At 41.5% G+C, this 22219-nt stretch overlaps 1 protein-coding gene across 1 annotated transcript in view; it reads left to right on the forward strand.

The window, feature by feature from the left end:
• Nucleotides 1–6049: 6049 nt before the first annotated feature.
• Nucleotides 6050–22219, forward strand: part of tchp (trichoplein, keratin filament binding) — a 101089-nt gene continuing 84919 nt past the window's right edge. The window contains exon 1 of the mRNA XM_087999943.1: nt 6050–6166. The gene's annotated coding sequence lies outside the window, so the exon portion shown is untranslated. The remainder of the gene's footprint in view (nt 6167–22219) is intronic.

Genomic DNA, 22219 nt, shown 5'->3' on the forward strand with positions numbered 1-22219 from the left:
TTTATCAGGAATGATACTCTGATGGTTGTTCTGGTGGGAGTGCGTGTGGCAACTTTTGCTGATTTTTTAAAAGTAGGCAAAAGAACATGGCTGTCTCACTCTATGACTTTTCACAAGTTCAAAGGATTTTCCAAGGAAGTGGGTAGCTCCAATAGGTTAGAAAGAAGGTGAATATTGTAGTGCGTTTTCTAGTCCTTCAGATCAAGCTCCAAAGTGAGGCTGTCAGGTGGATGTACCTGAAACCTGAGAAATCCCTGCCACTATTTTGAAGATTAGGGGAGTCTTCCTTCACATCCTGGCCAATATTTATCCCCAGGTCAGCATCCCGAAAGTAGACTGGCCGGTTATTATCATACTTCAGTTTGTAGGAGATTGTTTTCAGGTTGGCTCTTGATTTTCCTACAATAATAACCACGATCCAAAAGTATGCATTGGACGTAAGCAGCTTTGACACAACTGGCAGTCATGAGAAATGCTACACAAATGCAAGTTTTTATTTTTGCATCATTGTGCAAAGGTACATTACATTAATTAAATTATGTGAATCTGAAAATAATTCTTGTCCTGTTGTTTCACCTGGCTCGGAAATAAAGCAGATTAATCAATCTTTTCAAAAACCATCCACATTCACAAGTACTAAAGTAGTTCAGTAGTCATAACATGTCAAGAAAAAACAAATATTGGAAATTGACATTCCCTGCAGTTGCAAAAACCAAAGAGATTTCTTACTCGTGTGGGACATTATTTACATATCAAACCTTAAAAGAGACTGAAGATGTGCATGTAAAAAAGAAGTGTATATTCAGTCTGTGTCACAAGGTGGTATCATTATTACATGTCTGGTTATACCAACTTTGAATCTGACATAGAGCATGGTGAGTGTACTTCAACAAAATAGCATTAGAAATGTGCCATTGTTCTCATGAGGGAGAAAGATTGTGACATCTTTTTTCTTCCTTGTCCCTTTGCTAAAACCTGGAATTTAAGCAGTTGCTGTTTTATGATAACTGAATAGAGGGCTACTGGAATCTGATGGAAGATGGGGACTTTCCATCAAAGGTCACTGATAGCCATCATTTGCGGTCCCTTGTAGATGAGGATGACACTCGTCCACTCAGGGTGAGTCTGTAAGTGGCTGAACAGACCAATGTGGCTACAGCAGGCTCTTTTACCCTTAGGGGGCAGAAGGTGGTTGTGGGAAGGGGTGGGTGGCGCACTCTTTTTGCTATTTTCCCTGGCTTCCACTTTCTCATGATGGAAAGTCGCAAGGTGCTCGACCCCTTCCCGGATGCTTCTGCTCTAGTTTGGAGGGTCTTTGGCCAGCGATTCCCAGTTGTCTGTGGGAATGCTGCACTTCACCAGTGAAGCTGAAGGGTATTCCTGAAGCACTTCCTCTGTCCACCTGGGGATCACCTGCCGTTTCAGAGCTGGGAGTAGAACACCTGTTTGGGAGTCTCGTATCAGTCATGCAGATGACATACCTAGCTCATCATAGCCAATCGAAGGGGCCAGTGCCTCAATGCTGGGGATGTTGGCATGGTCAAGGATGGTGGTGTTGGTATGGATTCACAGGATCTTGCACAGGCAGCATTGGTGGTACTGCTCTAGCACCTTGAGGAGACAGTCCACCTCTCAGAGCCACATAGGAGGGCGGGAACCACCACAGCTCTGTAAACCATGCTCTTGGTGTCAGATCTGATGTTGTTGTTTTCAAACACTCTTTTCCTCAGGTGGCGGAAGGCTGCGCTAGCCCACTGGAGGCGATGCTGGATCTCTTCTTCAATGGCTGTTTTGGCCGACAAGACACTGCTGAATAATCAGAAGCAAAATCCCTGACTGACTGTCCCTCCTTCATTGGAATCCTGAGACTAATGTTTGCACTCCAGCTGCTTATCCAGTTGAAATCAGCCACCTCTACATAGTGTGGGAATTAAATGTCGGTCATTACACTTTGTGTCACAATGTCTTTATGAACTGAAGCATCTAGAGAAATCTTTGAGACTTATTTTGTAACACCTTGTTTAGACACAAGAACCAGGGCCAACCTGTTTTGGAACAGCATAGTGCTACAGTATATCTATCTTCACAAGCAATTCATGTGCTGCAGCAATTGCCACATCTATTGCTACTCCTAGTATTACAAAGTTTTTGTAATTTGGTAGCATATTTATCAGTAATTCTGAAATACAAATACAAAGAAGTACAGGATTAAGAAGAATATTGTCTAAAGACAACTTATCTTCCAATTAAAATACTTAAGTACTCATACATAAAATAAGATTCTATAATTTAACATGTTTGAATTATAGACTTGCCGTGGGGTTTGGTTGGTTTAGATAGAATCTCTACAGTGTGGAAAGGAGTCTGCATCAACACCCTGAAAAGCATCCCACCCAAACCCTGTACCTTGCGTTTCCCATGGCTAATCCACCTAGCCTGCACATCTCTGGACACTATGGGGCAATTTAAAATGGTCAATCCACCTAACTTGCACATCTTTGGACTGTGGGAAGAAACCAGAGCACCCAGCAGAAACAACACCGGACATGGGGAGAATGTGCAAATGCCACACAGACAGTCATCCAATGCTGGAATTGAACCTGGGGTCCCTGGTACTGTGAGCAGCAGTGCTAAGCACTGTGCCACCTAGAATATGACTCAGAATGATGCTCATGGGTTTAACCTCTGTGGTATTCTGACAGGCTTTGCTCACACATGCAGCATGGTACCACTCAAGCCACAAGTGGCCAAATTGACCTGGGAGATGTTTATGGTCCTTTGGGACTATGGCAACTTGATAGATTTGCTACTGTAGTAAGTTGTTCACTGATATTCAATCAGATGTTTACATACTGAAAGAGCAAATTAATGAGTTCAGTTTTATTTAATCTATATGGATGAATGGTTTATGCAGTTGCTAATGTCTAGTTACCTTTTTTTTAATTTAATCTATCATCTAATAACTTTGGGAATGGATGTTGTCATAATAATGAGCTGCATGTATCACATAGCCTTATGATTTCTTAATCTATTTGTTATTTAGATAAGGGCATCACTGGCTGGGTGAGCATTTAGTGCGCATCTGTAACTGCCTTTGAAAGGGTAGTGGTGAGCTGTCTTTTTGAACTGCTGCAATGAATATGTTACAGGCATATCCACAGAGTGCTAGGAAGGGAATTCCAGGATTTCAACCAGCAACAGTGAAAAAATGGCAACAATTCCCAGTGAGGAAGGTGTGTGTGAAGTGAAACTTGCAAGTGATGGTGTTTCCGTGTATCTCTTGCCTTATCCTCTAGATGGTAAAGGTTGCATGTTTTGGAAGATACAATTGAATGAAGCTTACAGAGTTGCTGCAGTGCGTCTTGTTAATGGTGCACACTGCTGCCAGAGGTGGAAGGAGTGGATGCTGAAAATGGTGGATGGGGTGCCAATTAAACGGGTTGCCTGGTCCTGGACTGCTGAGTGTTGTTGGAGTTGCAGTCCTCCAGGCACATGGAGAGTATTCCATCAGATTCCTGACTTGTGTCTTGTAGATAGTGAACAAGCATTGGGAGGTCAGGAGACAATTCATTTGCTTCAGAATTCTCTGCTTTTGTAGTGATACTGGCACACAAGTGGCAACTTTTCATGTGGAATCGAAACTATAAAGTTGAGCAGTCTATTAATCCATGAGGCAGCATCAGTAAGAAGAAATTTTACAAATTCAAAGCAGCTACTACGGTTTTCTTATATTGTTCAATATAAACAAACAAGTTATTAAAAGTTATTTTACTACCTTATAGTAAAATGAAAGAAAAGGTGCACAATGTGGCTTGATATTGGATCTAGTGGTGTAGCGGGTAAGATCCCTGCCTCTGATCCAGAAGCTCTGGGTTCAAAATACACACCAGGACTTGACAGTCAAGAAAGATTTACCTATGGTGCAGATATAGGTGGTGTTTGTGTTTGGGGGGAGGAGAGAGTGGGGGTGTTTATGAGTGTCTCTGAGAGGGTGTGTATATGTGTGTGAGTTTAAAGGGGTTTAAGTCTGTGAGAGGGTGTGTGTGAGTGTATGTGTGAGTGTATGAGAGAGTGTCTGTGTGTGTGTGTAAATAGTGCAATAGGGTCACCTGTAGTGTGACATGAACCCAAGGCCCCAGTTGAAGCCATCCCCATGGGTACCGAACTTGGCTATCAGCCTCTGTTCGGCCGATTTTCGTTGTTGCCTGTATTGAAGTCCACCTTGGAGGACAGTCACCTGAAGGTCCGAGGTCGAATATCCAGGACCGCTGAAGTGTTCTCTGACTGGGAGGGAACATTCCTGTCTGTTGATTGTTCTGCGATGTCCATTCATCTGTTGCTGTAGCCTCTGCTTGGTCTCACCAAAGTACTGTGCCTCAGGGCATCCTCTCACACACCCTCTCACAGACACTCATAAACCCCCCCATCCTCCCCCCCCCCCCCCCCCCCCCCCACACACACACACACACATACACATACACATGCACACATACACATACAAGTTTGTGGAGTGAATTTGTACTTGCAGAATTACATTTTACTATGCTCAAAAACTGCATGAATCCATATAAGATTCTGAAAATCTGTTTTTTAGATTAGAATCAGTCTGACCATTGTGGCACAGAGAGCCTCACAAGGACTTAACACCTGCAATACCTTAAATGGGGCAACATGACATCAAATTGTTAAAGTGCGCTTCAGAATGTAACTTTGTAAAAACGTTTTGCGGTTTACATATGAAAGAATTGATACCAACATGGTCATTCTAAAAGATGAGAGACTTAACAAACAATTCGGGTCTTTTTCAATATATAATTTAGTTGCATCACACTAGGAACTTTTGCTATAAATTCTATCTTACAATCTTATTCTCCACAATCACCTGAAGGAGCAGCACTCCGAAAGCTAGTATTTCCAAATAAACCTGTTGGACTATAACCTGATGTTGTGTGATTTCTAACTTAATGCATCTGTGAAGAGCTTTGGATTATTTTGTTAAATGTGCTGCACAATTGCAAATCACTGTTAGCGTTTTAGTATAGAGAGGGAAAAATCAGTTAGCATAGCAATATGGGGTGTTACCCAACAACCTCATGGGGAAAAATATATCAGTGAAAATGAGACAAAATGGAAAATGTTGGAATTACTCAACACATCAGGCAGCAACTGTGAAGAGCTGAAAAATGTGTTGCTGGAAAAGCGCAGCAGGTCAGGCAGCACCCAAGGACCAGGAGAATCAACGTTTCAGGCATAAGCCCTTCTTCAGGAATGATCAGCAACTGTGAAGAGACTAATAGTTTTAATTGCCATACCCTGTACCATCAAGTTCTGTTTGAAACTTCAAACTAAATTTTATATTTTAAAACTGGATGAAAAGGCTGGAAAAGATGGCTTCCTGAGAGTCATTTGATTGCTTTAGTGCCTTAGAAGAATGCTTCTGTCTCTAGAGGGATGAAACAAATATTCCAGACAGATCCATTTCAATATCAATCTGTAGCCAATTATAGTGTTATATTGAGATGCAGCGAGTGATTTATTGTTATTCAGCTTTTCATTGACTCATAATATTTTTAGTAAATTATTAATTTATTATTTACTATTATTTAATATTAATTATTCATATTAATTGCTCTGTGAGCTAACCTGCCAGGGTAAATGTACAAACTCACAGGATCTGTTGAAGGATGTGGCATTGTACTAAAAATAATCTTCAATAGCAGAAATGACAAAGGCTGTTCTTTGGCTGTAGACGTCTTAAATTACATTCCTTTGATTAGCTTATTACTGTCTTTAATTTTCCTTCATAATAAATAGTCTGAGCTTAATGCATGAAAATGTAATGTATTAATGTTGAATATGTAAAGAGACAGTCTACATCATCAGTGATCTAAGGTCACATGATAAAAGTCTTTGCCAGATGGTTCCACATGAAGCACTGTGCCTACTCTCTCCTGTCTCTAGTTAGAGGACAATGTTTAATAAATGTTTATCAACAGCCTAGACTGATGCAGTATCTATCAATCCTAACCAGGGGCAGAACCAACTGTAAGATTCACCAGTGATGACAACAGGAAAAACAATGGTGCTGATGGAATCATAGAACAATGAAGAAGACAAGATATATGAAGGAGGCCATTTGGTTCATCACACCTATGAAGGATCTCTGGTAAAGATTTCCAATAAATCCTAACTTCAACCCACTCCACTCTTTCCCGTATTCATATACATTCCTTTCCTTCAAGTATTCATCCAGTTTTCTTTTGAATGTTACTGTTAAATATCCTGCCACCACCCAGCCAATTTTAAAGCCAGTCTTTTATAAAGGTTTAACATGAAAAGCTTTTGTCACCTCTAGCCTTGATTATTCCATCCACTCCTGGTTAATATCCTACATTCTACCATCTATAAACCTTAAGGAATCTCATATTCTCCAATCCCATATTCCTCCAAGGTATTCACACACTACGATTCTGGTACAATGCACATCCCCAATTTTAATCACTCCACTGCTGATGGCAATGCCTTTAGTTGCCTAGGCCCTAAGCATTGGCCTTTACTCCTTACAGCTCTCTGTCTCTCTACCTCACAATCCTCCTTTAAGATACTCCTTAAAAGCTGCCTTCTTGAGCTATTTCAATCCTTGAGGTGTAGGACATTCGCAAGGCTATTAGAAACAGGGTTCCATGATTTTAACTCAACGTTAGTGAAGGAAAAATAATATAGTTCCAAGTCAGGGTGGTGTGTGAGTGGAACTAGATGGTTTTTATTCATGCTAATGGTCATGAGTTTAAAAAATGTATTGGAGGAGCCTGGGGTGAGCTGTTGCAGTGCATATTGTAGATGGTACATACTGCTGCAATTGAGCATTGGTGGAGGGAGTGAATTTTGAAGATGCAGGGTGGTTGCCAATCAAATGGACTGCTTTGTCCTGGATAGTGCCAAGATCCTTGAGTGTTGTTGAATCTTCACCCATCCAGTGAGCAGCATTCCATCTCACTGACTTGTGCCTTGTCAGTGGTGGAGAGGCTTTGGGGAGCCAGGAGGTAAGTTACTTAGCTCAGAATTTTCTAGCTTTTGACTGATTCTTGTAGCCACAGTACTTACATGACTGGTCCAGTTTAGGTTCTGGTCATTGGCAGCAGGAGATTCAACATTGGTCGTGCCATTGAATGTTGATGGGCGATGGTTATTTCCTCTCTTTGGGAGATGGCCATTGCCTGGCATTTGTGTGGCATGAATGAAACCCTTCCATCACTTTGATAATAAACACTGCAGTGTACTGACACAGTGACATTGCTGTTATAATGTGAAATAAACAAGGTAGCGAGTAAAACAGTCGGTACAAGCATTCCTAATGCAGTGCTTACTAATGTTCAAGAGTGGACTGATGGGCCAGCAATTGGTTGGATTGGATTTGTCCTGGTTCATATGGATCGAACATGTCTGGGAAATTTTCGACTTTGCAGAGTAGATTATTCAGCACTGATCCCAGTGTTGTCATTGATCAACAACAGCTTGGTTAGAGATGCAGCTAGTTCTCAAACACCATTGTAAGAACACCCCCAGGTCTCTCTGTTTCTGCACCATGCTGCTTTCCTCTGTAAAACTGCACTATTAGTTCATATTGTTGTTCCTCACTGTTCATACTTTCCTGAATTAGATTTCACCTATCGTCTGTCTGCCCATTTTGCCAAGTTCTCCTGCATTCCCTCGTTTTCATTTGTTCATCATTTTGAAATCATGTCATGATTATCCAGTTCAGGTCAATAATACATATCTAAAAAAAGTCAGTAATGCTCCTAATACTGATCACATGGGAACACTGGTCTGTATTTCCTTCCAATTGGAAAAAGAACATTCACATCGACTCTTTGCTTTCTATCCCTCAGTCAGACTTCGCTGTCAGTGTCATTGCAGATGAGACTTGATATCTTGTAGGTTGAAGCTGTCAACATTGCAGAATGTGATTCTCATATGATCGAAAAAGAGGTTACAAAATAGGTTGAGAAATTGGGTTAGGTTGTCTTGCCATTGTGATTAGAGGGTGCCCTGGATACTGCAATCCACACATATTTTTATTTCATTGGAAGGATTACATTGACCCTGTTACCTGGACAGAGCAGCAGATTATCTTCTGAAGGTTGAGGATGGATAAATATTCTAAAGTTTTATCTGAGTAAACACTGGCAATCTTGGAAAGCTTCTGAAGATCTTTCCTACAGGCTAGAGTTACAGAAATAAATAAATTTTACAGGAAAGAAACAGACTCTCTAGTTCAACAGGAATGTACGGCCATCATTATGTTCCTGGTCTACCGTTCCAGACACCACACTGTGGGAAGGATGTGAATGCACTGGAGAGAGTCCAAAAGACATGGATGAGAGCTGATGCAGGGATGAGAAATCTCAGTTACGAAGAAAGATTGGAAAAATTGAAACCGTTTTCCTTGGGGAGGAGAAGACTAAGATGAGATTTGTTTGAAGTTTTCAGAACCATGAGGGATCTGGACAGAGTAGACAGGGAGAAACCACTCCCAATCATAAATGGATTAAGAGCTAGAATGTGCACTTTTAAATGGTTTTGCAAAAGACGCAAATGTGAGGTGAGAAAAACATTTTCACACAGCACAGGGTCTGGAATGCACTACCTGGAAGTGAGATGGTGGCAGATTCAATTAAGGCATTCAAGAGGGCATCGAATTATAATTGAAACAGAAACAATGTGTAGAGTTACAGAGAAAGGGCAAAAGATTTTACTGAGTTAAAATGCTCAGAGGGCTGGTGCAGACATGATGGGCTGAATTACCTCTTTCTGCACAATTCTGTGATTCTCCAAATTTGTTTCAGCTCACTCTATCGCCATAACTTCTTCGTTTCCCCTCATGCACTTGTGTAATTATGTCTTTAAATGCAACTTCGATTTTTGCCTTAGTTGAGGGACAAATACAGATCAGGTCACCATTGCTTTTCTTCAAAATATTGTCATAGGATGTTTTATGTTCATTTGAGAGAGCCTTTGCTTTTAACGAAAGGTGGCACCTCCAACAGAGCATCACTCTCAGCCCAAATATTGACCTCACGTATTGGACTGGGAGTTAAAACCGGAACCTTCTAATGCCAAGGCGAGAAGGTTGGCATCGAGCTATCAAATATCTTTGCTGAGTGAAAGTGTAGAATGTACTGAGTCTGGCCTCACCTCAGACCACCAAATAAGTTCTAAAATAAAATAAAGAACTGTGGTCACCAGAAATCTTCTCTTTTTGACTGTTTTCACTAGCTAATCTATTAAGCCCACTCATGACCTTGAAAACCTCTATCAGATCTCACCTTAGTCTTCTCTGCAAAGAGAGTTGGTGAGGCCACTTCTAAAGTACAATGTGCAGTTCTGGTCGCCCTGCTACAGGATGGATGTAATTAAATTGGAGAGAGCTCAGAAAAGATTTACCAGGATGTTACTGGGACTGGAGCGATGGAGTTATAGGAGAGGCTAGAAAGGCTGGGTACTTTTTCATCGGAGTGTAGGATGTTGAGGAGTGACCTAATAGAGTTTTATAAAATCGTGAGAGGCATAGCTAAGGTGAGTAGCTAAGATCATTTTGCTAGGGTGGGTAATGTCAAAACTAAAGGGCATACTTTGAAGGTGAGAGGAGAAAGATTTAAAAGGGTCTTGAGGGGCAATGTTTTCACACTGAGGGTGCTTCCTCTGTGGAGTCAACTGCCAGAAGAAATGATAGATGCAGGTACAGTTACAACATTTTAAAAGACTTTTGGACAGGTACATAAATAGGAAAGGTTTGGAGAGATGTAAATCAAATGCAGACAACTGGGACTAGTTTAGTTTGGGGAAACCTGGTCAACATGGTCAGGTTGGACTGAAGGGTCTGTTTCCAGGCTGTATGGCTCTATAAATACAGCATGTCTGGCAGCATCTGTGGAGAGAGAAACAATTAACGTTTCAAGTCCAGTCACCTTTCATCAGAACGAAATAACTCATGTCCATATGCACGTCACATTGCAAGCAGGATATTTGACTTAAGTGAGGCTTCGTGAGTCTCCCTAAGCATTAACCTGCGATTGGTTTGTCTTTTTTGCTCTGTAGGTACTTGATGTTGAAAGAAAGAGAAGGATGGTCAGTAATGACAGAAATCCCCTGGTCTACTGCAACCTTTACCTTCTCTGCCTCTCTTCCCCTATAGCCCTCTCTGAATCAGATTGCTAGATTAAGCCCATTCTAGTATCTGAACACATAATTTCAACTGAATTTCCAGTACAGAATACGATATTGTTAGAGATCAACCATTAAATTGAAAACAGTTATTTGTTCCAGTGGTTTTGCTTGACCATTCAAGATTATGACGTTATTCAATAAAAGAGTAGAGCTTTCTGCTGTAGTTAAAATATCTCTTTCAATTAGCTACATTAAATATAGATGAAGTGACCATTTATTTTACTGCTATTTGTGGGAGCACATTTGCCTACGTTATACTTTTGAGAAATGCTTTGAAGTATTTTTGCGGGTTGTGATTAGGCTCAATATAAATGCAGCTCCTTTTGATGTTCCTGTCCTATCAGAGTTATAATTTCACACAGAATTGTTACATGCCTAGTCCAGCACAAACCTGAATGGAGCGGCTCATAGTTGGATGGAGATTTGCCGAAGGACCTCACCATTAAAACTCTTATATGGCGAAGAATAAATGTTGAGTGATTGGAGAAAGCTGTGGGGTCAGAAAGTACAGCGACAATCACAACTCTTTTCTGACGTTGAAAGTTATAAAGCTGTTGTTGCTGGATGCTGAAGAACACTGAATGGGACAGGTCTTTAGGCCTCACTCAGTTTCTTAATGGTGAAGTTCAATAGGCTTTAGGCCCTTAACTTACATTTCTCAGAGACTTAATGCCTCTCCTGGGTGTCTAAAATATTAGTCCCATGAATTTAGCAGCAGGACACACTGTATTGGATACAGAACATTTCACTGTTCGATTGATTCTCCTTTTACACCAATTCCTACTCCACATTCTCTCTCTCTCTCTCTCTCTCTCCTTTCATTAGTCCATGTCGAATTCAAAGCAGGGTCCCAGGAAGGAAAAAGACAATTGCTCATTTGACTGACTCACTCAGTCCTCTGAAAGGTTGGCCACAGTGTAATCAGCTTTGAAAAGCTCAACTTTCATCTATTCTGAAAATGTGTAATCAATGATGTACTTAAATGCCTGAATTACCAAAAATAACGAAGAGCTACGTTGTAATCACACAACAGAAAATAAAACCTTCCCTTCAAGTTTGGTTTATGTTAGGTCTTAAAGCATCAGAATTTTTACTTCAGCTGTTTAACTTGGGATATGATTTGACAATATGGCTAATGGTTTTTGGGACCTAATCATTGACTTCTGCAAGGAATTGTAAGGAAGTTACCTCACCTAAAAGAAGAGGGAGAGCATGTTGTCTCGCACTGATTGTCGAAATGATGGCTTCAGGTCTAAAGCAATACCTCCCTGTACATTAATACGCTCATTACCCATCCTGACTATCTCCATCAGTTAATGCCAATTGGCTGAATTTCAAGGTTATATGACTGACTGGAATAAGCGACCAAGGATGTTATGTTAATCCTTAGTTATTTTGTGTTTTGAAAGGAGCCTTGAGGGTGATATACAAAATAATATTAAAGGAAAAGCAGGTCTCTGTCCATCAGTGAAAGATTAGTGTGCTGCCACAGACAGGAAATTAAATGAATCCAGGAAGCAGCAGTGGGTGAGAAATTCCACATGTCAGTCTTGTCTCTGCTGATTTACTGAAGGGGACTTGCAGTATTCAAACATTTACACAACAAATGAACACCAGGATCAAGTGAAACCCACAGTCAAACAGCTTTGCCGAGGCTCTGAACAATTTCTGAGCCATGCTGGGTGGGAGAATCTCCAAGTATCCACAGGCAAAATTTTAACTGATTCAAAGCCAACCCATTCACATAAAGATAGAGTCATAGAGATAAAAATTATTCCCAGATGTCCAGTGCTAGCCTTTGTTAAAGTCTCTGTTAGCTGGACTCCAAATCCATGGGAACCTGAGAAATTAAACACAGATAGTATGAATTCAAGTTTCACCATAACCTAAATATTGGCAGAAGGATTAGCTGCAAAAAGATAAAAGGTCACTGTTCATGGCTGATATTTCCAAGCTCTTATCTGTGACTGATAATCTATTAGATCCTTTCTTGCTGTTCACAATGCATGCAAAATTAAGAAACGAAAGCTTTGGTGGAAATAGTCAGTAGGTCCAGGAGCATCTGCACAGAGAATAGGTGAGATGGAGTTTCCTCTAAACTAGGGAGTTCATAGAGATGCACAGCATGGAAACAGATCCTTCAGTCCAACTTGTCCATGCCGACCAGATATCCTAAATAAATGTAGTCTCATTTGCAGATATAGCAGAGTTGTTGTTATGGGTGACTTCAACTTTCCCAATATTGACTGGATCCTCCTTAGTGCAGATGATTTGGATGGAGCCATTTTTGTCATATGTGTTCTGGAGGGTTTCTTTACTCAGTATGTAGACAGGCCGACGAGGGGAGAGGCCATTTTGGATTTGGTGCTTGGCAATGAGCCAGGACAGGTGTCAGATCTCGCAGTGGGAGAACATTTTGGTGACAGTGACCATAACTGCCTCAAATTTACCACAGCCATGGAGAGGGAAAGATGCAATTACCAAAGGAAGATATTTAATTGGGGAAAAGGAAACTATGACACTATCAGACAGGAGTTGGGAAGCACAGATTCAGAGCAATTGTTCCACAGAAAGGGCACAACAGACATATGGAGACTATTTAAGGAGCAGTTGTTGCGAGTGATGCATAAATTTGTTCCTCTGAGACAGGCAAGAAGGGATAAGATTAAGGAGCCTTGGATGACAAGGACAGAGGAACTTCTCATCAAAAGGAAGAAGGCAGCTTACGTAAGGTGGAGGAAGCAAGGGTCTAGCACAGCTTTAGAGGATTACAGGCTTTCTGGAAAGGAGCTCAGAAATGGACTGAGGAGAGCCAGGAGGGGGTATGAGAAAGGCTTGGCAGGAAGGATTAGGGAGAACCCAAAGGCATTTTACTCATACGTGAGGATTAAGAGAATGATCAGGGAGAAGGTAGAGCCAGTCAGGGATAGCGTAGGGAAATTGTGCATGTAGTCTGAGCAGATAGGGGAAGCCCTAAATGAGTTTTTGCTTAAATTTTCTCTAAGGAAAGGGACCTTGTTGTGAATGAGAACTTTGAGGAGTTGGGAAGCAGGCTTGAACAGATCAAGATTGAAGAAGTTGATGTGCTGGAAATTTTGGCAAACTTTAAGATTGATAAGTCCCCAGGGCCAGACCAGATATATCCAAAGTTGCCCCGGGAAGTGAGAAAAGAAGTTGCAAAGCTGCTGACAAAGATCTTTGCTTCCTCACTCTCCACGGGAGTCGTACCGGAGGATTGGAGGGAGGCAAATGTTGTTCTTATTTTCAAGAAGGAGAATAGGGAAATTTCTGGCAATTACAGACCAGTCAGGCTTACATCTGTGGTCAACAAGGTTTTGGAAAGAATTCTGAGGGATAGGATTTGTGACTAAAGGCAGTCAGCGTGGCTTTGTGAGGGGCAGGTCATGCCTCACAAATCTTATTGAGTTCTTTGAGGAGGCGACGAGACAGGTCAATTAAGGTCAAGCAATGGGTGTGGTGTACATAGACTTCAGCAAAGCATTTGATAAGGTTCCCCATGGTGAGCTCATTCATAAAGTCAGGAGTATGGGATACAGGGAGATTTGGCTGTCTGGATTCAGAATTGGTTGGCTGACAGAAGGCAGAGAGTGGTTGTAGATGAAAAGTATTCTGCCTGAAAGTCAGTGGTATCCCTCAGGCTTCTGTTCTTGGGCCTCTGCTCTTTGTAGTTTTTATAAATGACTTGGATGAGGAGGTTGAGGAGTGAGTTAGTAAGTTTGCTGATAACACAAAGGTTGGAGGTGCTGTTGATAGTATTGAGGGCTACTGCAGGCTGCAGCACAACATTGACAGTATGTAGAGCTGGGCTGAGAAATGGCAGGTAGAGTTCAACTTGGATAAATGCGAAGTGATGCATTTTGGAAGGTCGAACTTGCATGCTGAATACAGGATTAAAGACAGGATTCTTGGCAGTGTGGAGGAACAGAGGGATCTTGGTTTTCAACTGCATATATCCCTCAAAGTTGCCACCCAAGTGGTTAGAGTTGTTAAGAAAGCATATGGTGTTTTGGCTTTCATGAACAGGAGGATCATGTTTAAGAGCTGTGAGATTTTGCTGCAGCTCTACAAGTCCCTGGTGAGACCACACTTAGAGTAGTGTGTCCAGTTTTGGTCGCCCTATTATAGGAAAGATGTGGAGGCTTTGGAGAGGGTGCAAAGAAGGTTTACCAGTATACTGCTAGGACTGGAGGGCTTGTCTTACGAGGAGAGGTAGACTGAGCTCTGACGTTTCTTTCTGGAGAGAAGGAGGAAGAGAGGTGACCTGATCGAGGTGTACAAGATAATGAGAGGCATGATAGAGTCAATAGCCAGAGACTTTTCCCCAGGGCAGGATTGACTGGCATGAGGGGTAATTGTTTTAAGGTGTTAGGAGGAAGGTTTGGACTTATCAAGTAGGTTCTTTACACAGAAAGTTGTGAATACATCGAATGCGTTACCAGCAGTGGTGTGGAAACAGAGTCATTAGGGACATTTAAGCGACTGATGGACATGCACATGGACAGCAGTGAATTGAGGGGAGCGTAGGTTATGTTATTTTATTTTAGATTAGGATTAATCATCGGCACAAAATCTTGGACCAAAGGGCCTATACTGTGCTGTACTTTTCTATGTTCTAAACCCTTCCTGTTCATATACCCATCCAGATGCCCTTTATAAATGTTGTAAATGTACCAACCTACACCACTTATTCTCGCATCTCATTCCATACACACACACCATCCTCTGCATGAAAAATTTGCCCCTTTGTTCCCTTTTAAATCTTTCCCCTCTCACTCTAAACCTATGCCCCATAGTTTTGGACTCCCCCACCTGGGGAGACTTTGTTTATTTACCCTCATGATTTTATAAACCTCTATAAGGTCACTCTTCAGCCTCTGACACTGTAGGGAAAACAGCCCCAGGCTATTCAGTCCCTGTCTGTAGCTCAAACTCTCCAACCCTGACAACATCCTTGGAAATCTTTTCTGAACCCTTTCAAATGACTGTTTTGCAGAACACTTATTTTATTTTCAGAACTATGACCCTGAACATTCCATTGCTACAATTCTGAGGAGACTGGACCCGGCAGATGTCAAAAGGATGTTTCGTCTTATGGGAGAATCTAGAACTAGAGGGTCATAGTTTAAAGTTGAGAGAGTACCCATTTAAAGCATTATTTCTCTCTTGGGTTGTGTCACTGCAATTCCTTTCTTCAAAAGGCAGAGGTTGCAGAATTTTTTAATATTTTGAAGGCAGTGTTAGATAGATTCTTATAGAGTCATAAAGTCCTATAGCATAGAAACAGAGCCTTTGGTCCAACCAGTCCATGCCATCCATAATCCAAAACTAAACTCGCCCCACCTGCCTGCACTTGGCCCATATTCCTCCAAACATTTCTTATTTATGTACTTATCTAAATGTCTTTAAACATTGTAATTGTACCCGCATCCACATATGAACTACTCTCTGTTTAAAAAAACGTCTCTCATGTCTTTTTTAAATCTTTCTCCTCTCATCTTAAAAATATGCACCTTAGTCTTGAAATCCCCCGCCCTAGGGAAAAGTTACCTGTCATTCATCTCATCTATACCCCTCATTATTTTATGAACCTCTGTTAGGTCATCTCTCAACCTCCTACGCTCCAGTGAAAAATGTCCCAGCCTATCACTGATTACCAAGGGGGAGAACGATTGATGGAGATATGCAAGAATGTAGAATTGAGGTTAAAATCAGATCAGCCGCAATCTTATTGAAAGATGGAGCCGGCTTGAAGGACCGAATGGCCATCTCATGTTCCTTGTTCAGGTGTTTGTATCAGAACAGAAATGTCCATTTCTGAGCATGGGGGAGATGAGGGATTAATGTTTGACTTGAAGAGTCCACTGAGCAAATTGAATATAAATTTTGAGTATTAAAGATTTGGAATTTTGTGCTAACAAATTAAACTCTTTGCTGGAAATGAACCTCTTTCCCCTATCCTAAGTTTTATTTTTACTTGTTCATGGATTGCAAGCATCACTGACAATGTCAGCATTTGTTACATTTGAGAAGGTGGGAGTGAGTCACCTTCTTGAACTGCTGCTGTCCTTGTGGTGATTGTGCACCCAGAATGCCGTTGGGGACCGAGTTCCAGGATCTTGGTTTAAGTGCCACATGAAAAATTGGTGAAATGCTTGAAGAGGAACTTGCAGCACCCATACATCAGCTGCCCAATTTCCTCCAAATGGCAACATTTTGGAGGTGCTATGCAAGTTGCTGCAATTTAACTTGTAGATCACCACTGCCATTTTTCTCTGGTAAGACAGCAATTGAATATTACTGGTTAATGCTATACTAATCAAAGAGTTTGCTTAGCTCTGGAAGTGTTGAGCTTCTGGAGTAACTGCTTTACTTTAGAAGCTTTTGACTTCCTTGATTTGGAGATGCCGGTATTGGACTGGGGTATACAAAGTTAAAAATCACACAATACCAGGTCATAGTCCAACAGGTTTAATTGGAAGCACACTAGCTTTCGGAGCGTCGTTCCTTCATCACCTGATGAAGGAGTGACATTCCGAAAGCTAGTGTGCTTCCAATTAAACCTGTTGGACTATAACCTGGTGTTGTGTGATTTTTAACTTCGACTTTCTTGATACTTCCATTGCATCAGGAATTAACAGAGTTCTATTATGTGGTATCTGATGCCCTCTGCTGGCTGAATGCAGCCAGAGCAAATTTCCTCACTATAAACTCCCTCCAGTTATTTTTTACCAGTTCTGAAGAAGTGTTACTGCTTACAAAATATTGACACTGCTGTCAGACTTGCTGAGTTTCTCCAGCTATTTCTGTTTTTGTTTGAGATTTCCAGCATCTGCAATTATTCCCCAATTATTTTTATATCTTTCCTCTTGATTTCAGTTGAAATTGGTTCAGTCTTCTGGTGGGAAATGGCCGTTTCTCAGCTGGCTCTAAGGTATTTGCAGTTCGGCAAGTCTCTCTCTTTGGGATCAAGGATGATTGTTTTCACAGAGGTTCAATGGGATCTGAGATTGCAATAAGTTCAACTTTTGATATGAAGATTGTGTCACATATGGGATGGTGGAAAAGCGCAGCAGGTCAGGCAGCATCCAGGGAACAGGAGAATCGACGTTTCGGGCATAAGCCCTTCTTCAGGAATGGGGAAAGTTTGTCCAGCAGGCTAAGATAAAAGGTAGGGAGGAGGGACTTGGGGGAGGGGTGTCGGAAATGTGATAGGTATCACATTTCCGACGCCCCTCCCCCAAGTCCCTCCTCCCTACCTTTTATCTTAGCCTGCTGGACAAACTTTCCCCATTCCTGAAGAAGGGCTTATGCCCGAAACGTCGATTCTCCTGTTCCCTGGATGCTGCCTGACCTGCTGCGTTTTTCCAGCAACACATTTCCAGCTCTGATCTCCAGCATCTGCAGACCTCACTTTCTCCTCACATATGGGATGGGTAGGCAACATTTGAAGAGTTGAGTGTGTAGTGCTGGAAAAACACAGCAGGTCAGGCAGCATCCGAGGAGCAGGAAAATAGATGTTTCAGGCAAAAGCCCTTCATCAGGAATGAACAACTCTTGAAGAGTTGTTTGGAGACCTGACCAATTGGTCACACTGGTTTGACATCTTCAAGGATGGTTTGAGAGGACAAAAGAAGGAAAGAACAATTATAGTATTGCCTTTAATGACCTAAAGCTATTCCAAAGCTCTTCAGGTACAATAATGTACTTTTGAAAAGTAATCACTGTTTAAGTGTAGGGAAACTCAGCATTTTTCACACAAATGGCAGAGGTAGATCACCAATTACAACTGTTTAATTATCCTTTTCGTGAGCTTGATTTCAATGACAACAACATGAAAACTATAGTTTTTTTTTATTAATGAGCCATTCAGTTGTAAACAAATTCATTATTTAAATATTTAATCACATTTGATCATTAGATTCATCTATGCCACACGTCTGCTCACAATGTTAGCGTCACATAAACAAACATATTTATTTAATGTTTTTCATGGCCACAGGAAATCCTGTAGTTCTTTAGAAGATTAAGACATAATCCAAGACTTTAACTGACACATCAGTGCAACATCTCGGCAACACAAAGGTTCCAATCGGCCCGTTCAGATAATTGCATAAAAAGCTCAGATTGTTCAAAGAATGATCCACATGTGATTGAATGAATATGCTTGCTCACACTCAAAGGTCGCTTAGTCTGGTGGGATGCATTCTGTAACAGCTACAATTGCTATTGTATCCACCTTACAAAAGGGGTCCCTTGTACAATGAAGTCCAAGAACCAGACAGCACTAGTGAGCAGCTAAAGACAGAAAGCAGAGTATATGGTGGGAATAACAGCAATGCCATGGAACAGGCACCCAAACAAATATCCTGGAGATATGAGTTTAAATCCCACCAAGGCAGCAGGTAGAATTTAAACCTAGTGAATGTGTTGGAGTTTAATCTAGACTTATAATAGTTGACAATTACTGTTTATAAGAACCCAACTAATTCACTTCAAAGGGAAACAAATGTGCTGCCTTTACCTGATCTGGCCTACAAGTGGCTCTAGACCCATAGTAATGCAGTTAATTCAACCACCCGCTGGAAAGTTCAGTTCACAGACAATTAAGTAATACAGGTAAATCCTGGCCTTGCTGGTGACGCCCACACCCCTTGAAATTCTGAAAAAGCCGGTGCCTTCACTTCAAAGGTTCCCATGGCTACTGAGAATCTCAGATTGTTGAGATTCCCCAGCCTCCCTCTACTGGTGAAGCCAGTGATACATGAATCTTCCCGATGCCCAACTCTGGGTAAGGGGAGGAAGAGGTCAGAGAAAACTGATGGGCACAAACAAGAGATTTAAATTATATTTAAAAAGAAAGAATTACAATTGAATTTATTCCACGTGAAAAGGAATTGTGAAGAATGAGATTTAAACAAAGGCTGAGAGAGTGGTGCTGGAAAAGCACAGCAGGTCAGGCAGCATCCGAGGAGCAGGAGATTCAACGTTTCAGGCAAAAGCTCTTCATCAGGAATGACAGGCATTCCTGATGAAGGGCTTTTGCCCAAAACGTCGACTCTGCTGTTCCTCGGACGCTGCCTGACCTCCTGTGCTTTTCCAGCACCACACTCTCGACTCTGCTCTCCAGCATCTGCAGTCTTAACTTTCGCCTGTTTAAACAAAGGTGCCCGTTTTACATCTGCAAAACATTGGGGGCCGGATGTTAAGGCAGTGGGGAAGGGAAGGGGGTGGTGGAGGAGAGGAGGAAGGGTCACCAACCGCTGTATTAAAGAATCAGAAGTTAGTCCGGCTGCATTGGAGTCATTTAAACAGCCCTCACTAAAATAAATGGCCAGGAGCAGTACCCACTGCAGCGATTGCAGCCAACCCTGAAGGCTGCAGGTTACCTGGGAACCTGAACCTTAAAATGTTTCGATGGCAACTGAGGCTCAGCTGTGGGTGAGGGGTGAGAAATGCAGAAGGCTAGTGGGGTAAAGGATTGGGGGCCAATGGGGTGAGATTGATCCTCCCCTTTCCAGGCTGTGGGTGAAATCCAAACAACTGAAGGTACATACATCTTTTAAAATCTCTCTTGCCACTGGTGAAACAGCAACAGAGCCAGGCCAGGCAAGTGGGCAGCAGGAACAACATCCATAGCATGGCACTTTCCAAGCCACCCAATAAATTTCAGCCAAACCTGCCATTTTCCTTTAACCCCCAAAAAATGGAGAAAGTTGTGATGCTTCCAGTTTTTCTAAGGGGGGGAGTAGTGGAGAGAATATTGCTTCAATCACCATTTACTGCTGTCCTGATGAAGTTCAATGATATTTTCAACTCACAATTTAGACTAACCTTAACAATTTTTAAATAATTATTCAAAGTCTGCAATGGAAAGATTATTTTAAAAAAAACAGAAAGTAATCCACCTTACAAAAGGGGTCCCTTGTACAATGAAGTCCAAGAACCAGACAGCACTAGCGAGCAGCTAAAGACAGAAAGCAGAGTATATGGTGGGAATAAAATCAGTACTACACATGGCCTGCAGACAGAGAGGTAGAAGAGGAGTGATGGTGTCATTAGGGGATGGGGTTCATTGGGGGAGCTACTTAAATGATGAAAGGGGTCATTGCCCTTCTCCTCCCCCCTCTCAAATTTTGAATTAGTAACTACAAAACATTATGGGAAGATATCTTTTGAGATATGATTAGATTAGATTCCCTACAGTGTGGAAACAGGCCCTTCAACTCAACAAGTGACCACACCGATCCTCCGAAGAGTAACCCACCCAGACCCATTCCACTCTGACTAATGCACCTATTACTATGGACAATTTAGCATAGCCAATTTACCTGCCCTGCACATCTTTAGACTGTGGGAGGAAACCAGAGCACGCAGACATGGGGAGAATGTGCAAACTCATATAGTTTTAAAGTGTATAATTACTGAGGACTTTGTTAATGGGTATTTCCCAAAAGCAATTTATGTTAATAGCACATTCACACATGCAATTTTTTTTTTAACTCTAATGCCAAATGATGTTAGGAATCTCTAGCATTCATGGTGTACATAATTAGCATTAGTTAAAATCCTGGGTTCCAAAGTGGAAGAAGGATGGAATTTATACTCTGTTATGTGAAGCTCTGACCTGTGTTTTTGAATATTCAAAACAACCAAGTTCAAACAATATTTACAAAACATCATGGGATTTGAGTGAAATGAAGGTAATTTGGGAGATAATTACAAACACCTGTCTGATGTTTGTAATGAGATCATTAAAACTTTTGTTTGCTGACTTCAGTTTACAACTAGACAGGGGAGCCAGGAGTAGGTTTATGAAGAGGGAAGGACCCATAACAGCGAAGGAACTGTATTTCCAAGCAGTCAGGGTTGGGATAAGTGCCAACATGCTGAGAAGTCAGTGCAAAAAATTCCAGAAGCAGGAAGCCGAGGTTGAAGAGGGTAAGATACCCAAGTCTGTAAAACACATGAATTTAGGGAACGCATTATAAGTAACAGTAAGCTAGGTTAGCAGTTAGATTTAAGGGTCTTTGGCCCAACAAATATTTTCTGAAGAAAATGAGTGAATGAGTAGAAAATTGACTACTGGTGGAAACACCATCTCTATCCAGGCCTCTCAGTATCCTGTGAGTTTCAAATCAGATTCCTCCCTCATCCTTCTAAATTCCACCGAGTACAGACCCAGAGTCCTCAATCGTTCCTCATATGACAAACCCTTCATTCTCAGGATCATTCTTGTAAACCTCTTCTGAACCCATTTCAATACCAGCACATCCTTCCTTAAATACGGGACCTAAAACTGCTCACAATATTCTAAATGCAGTCTGACCAGTGCTTTACACAGCCTCAGCAGTGCGTCCCCATTCTTGTATTCTAGTCCTCTCAAAATGAATGTCAACATTGCACTTATCTTCCTAACCATCAAATTAACCTGCATGTTAAAGAAAGAAAATCCTGAACTAGAACTCCCAATGCCCTCAGTTCCTTCATCCAGATCATTAATATATAACGTGAATTGTCATGGTCTCAACACTGACCCCTGTGGAGCTCCACTAGTCATTGGTTCACATCCTGAGAAAGATCCTTTTATCCCTATTCCCTGCCTTCTGCAGCAATACTATGGCTTTGAGAGGTGTATTTTGGCCAGGTTTGTTTTTTGAAGAGAGGTGTTGAATCATAGGTACCCAGCTGGCTCTTCAAGTCAAAAAAAAAGTAAACAGCTTGTGAGGTCTTGGGATTTTTTTTGTTAGTTGGAACAATAAAAGCAGTACAAATGGATGGACCCAGGCTCCCACAGAACCAGCGTTTCAGTTTATCTTTTAGTAGCTTTTGTGTGGTTTTGATGTTGGTTGTAGAAGTTGCCATAACTCCCTCTCTACCAGAGTTTTCTCTTGATGTTATTTTCTCCTGGACTTGAGAAACATCACATGTGAGACAATCAATTTTAATGAATTTGCCTTTGCCAAGGGGGTGT

Source organism: Chiloscyllium plagiosum, unplaced genomic scaffold, assembly GCF_037043375.1.
Source record: "Chiloscyllium plagiosum isolate Xiang-an unplaced genomic scaffold, Cpla_swu_hap1 HiC_scaffold_24, whole genome shotgun sequence".
In the NCBI taxonomy this organism is placed as follows: Eukaryota; Metazoa; Chordata; class Chondrichthyes; order Orectolobiformes; family Hemiscylliidae; genus Chiloscyllium; species Chiloscyllium plagiosum.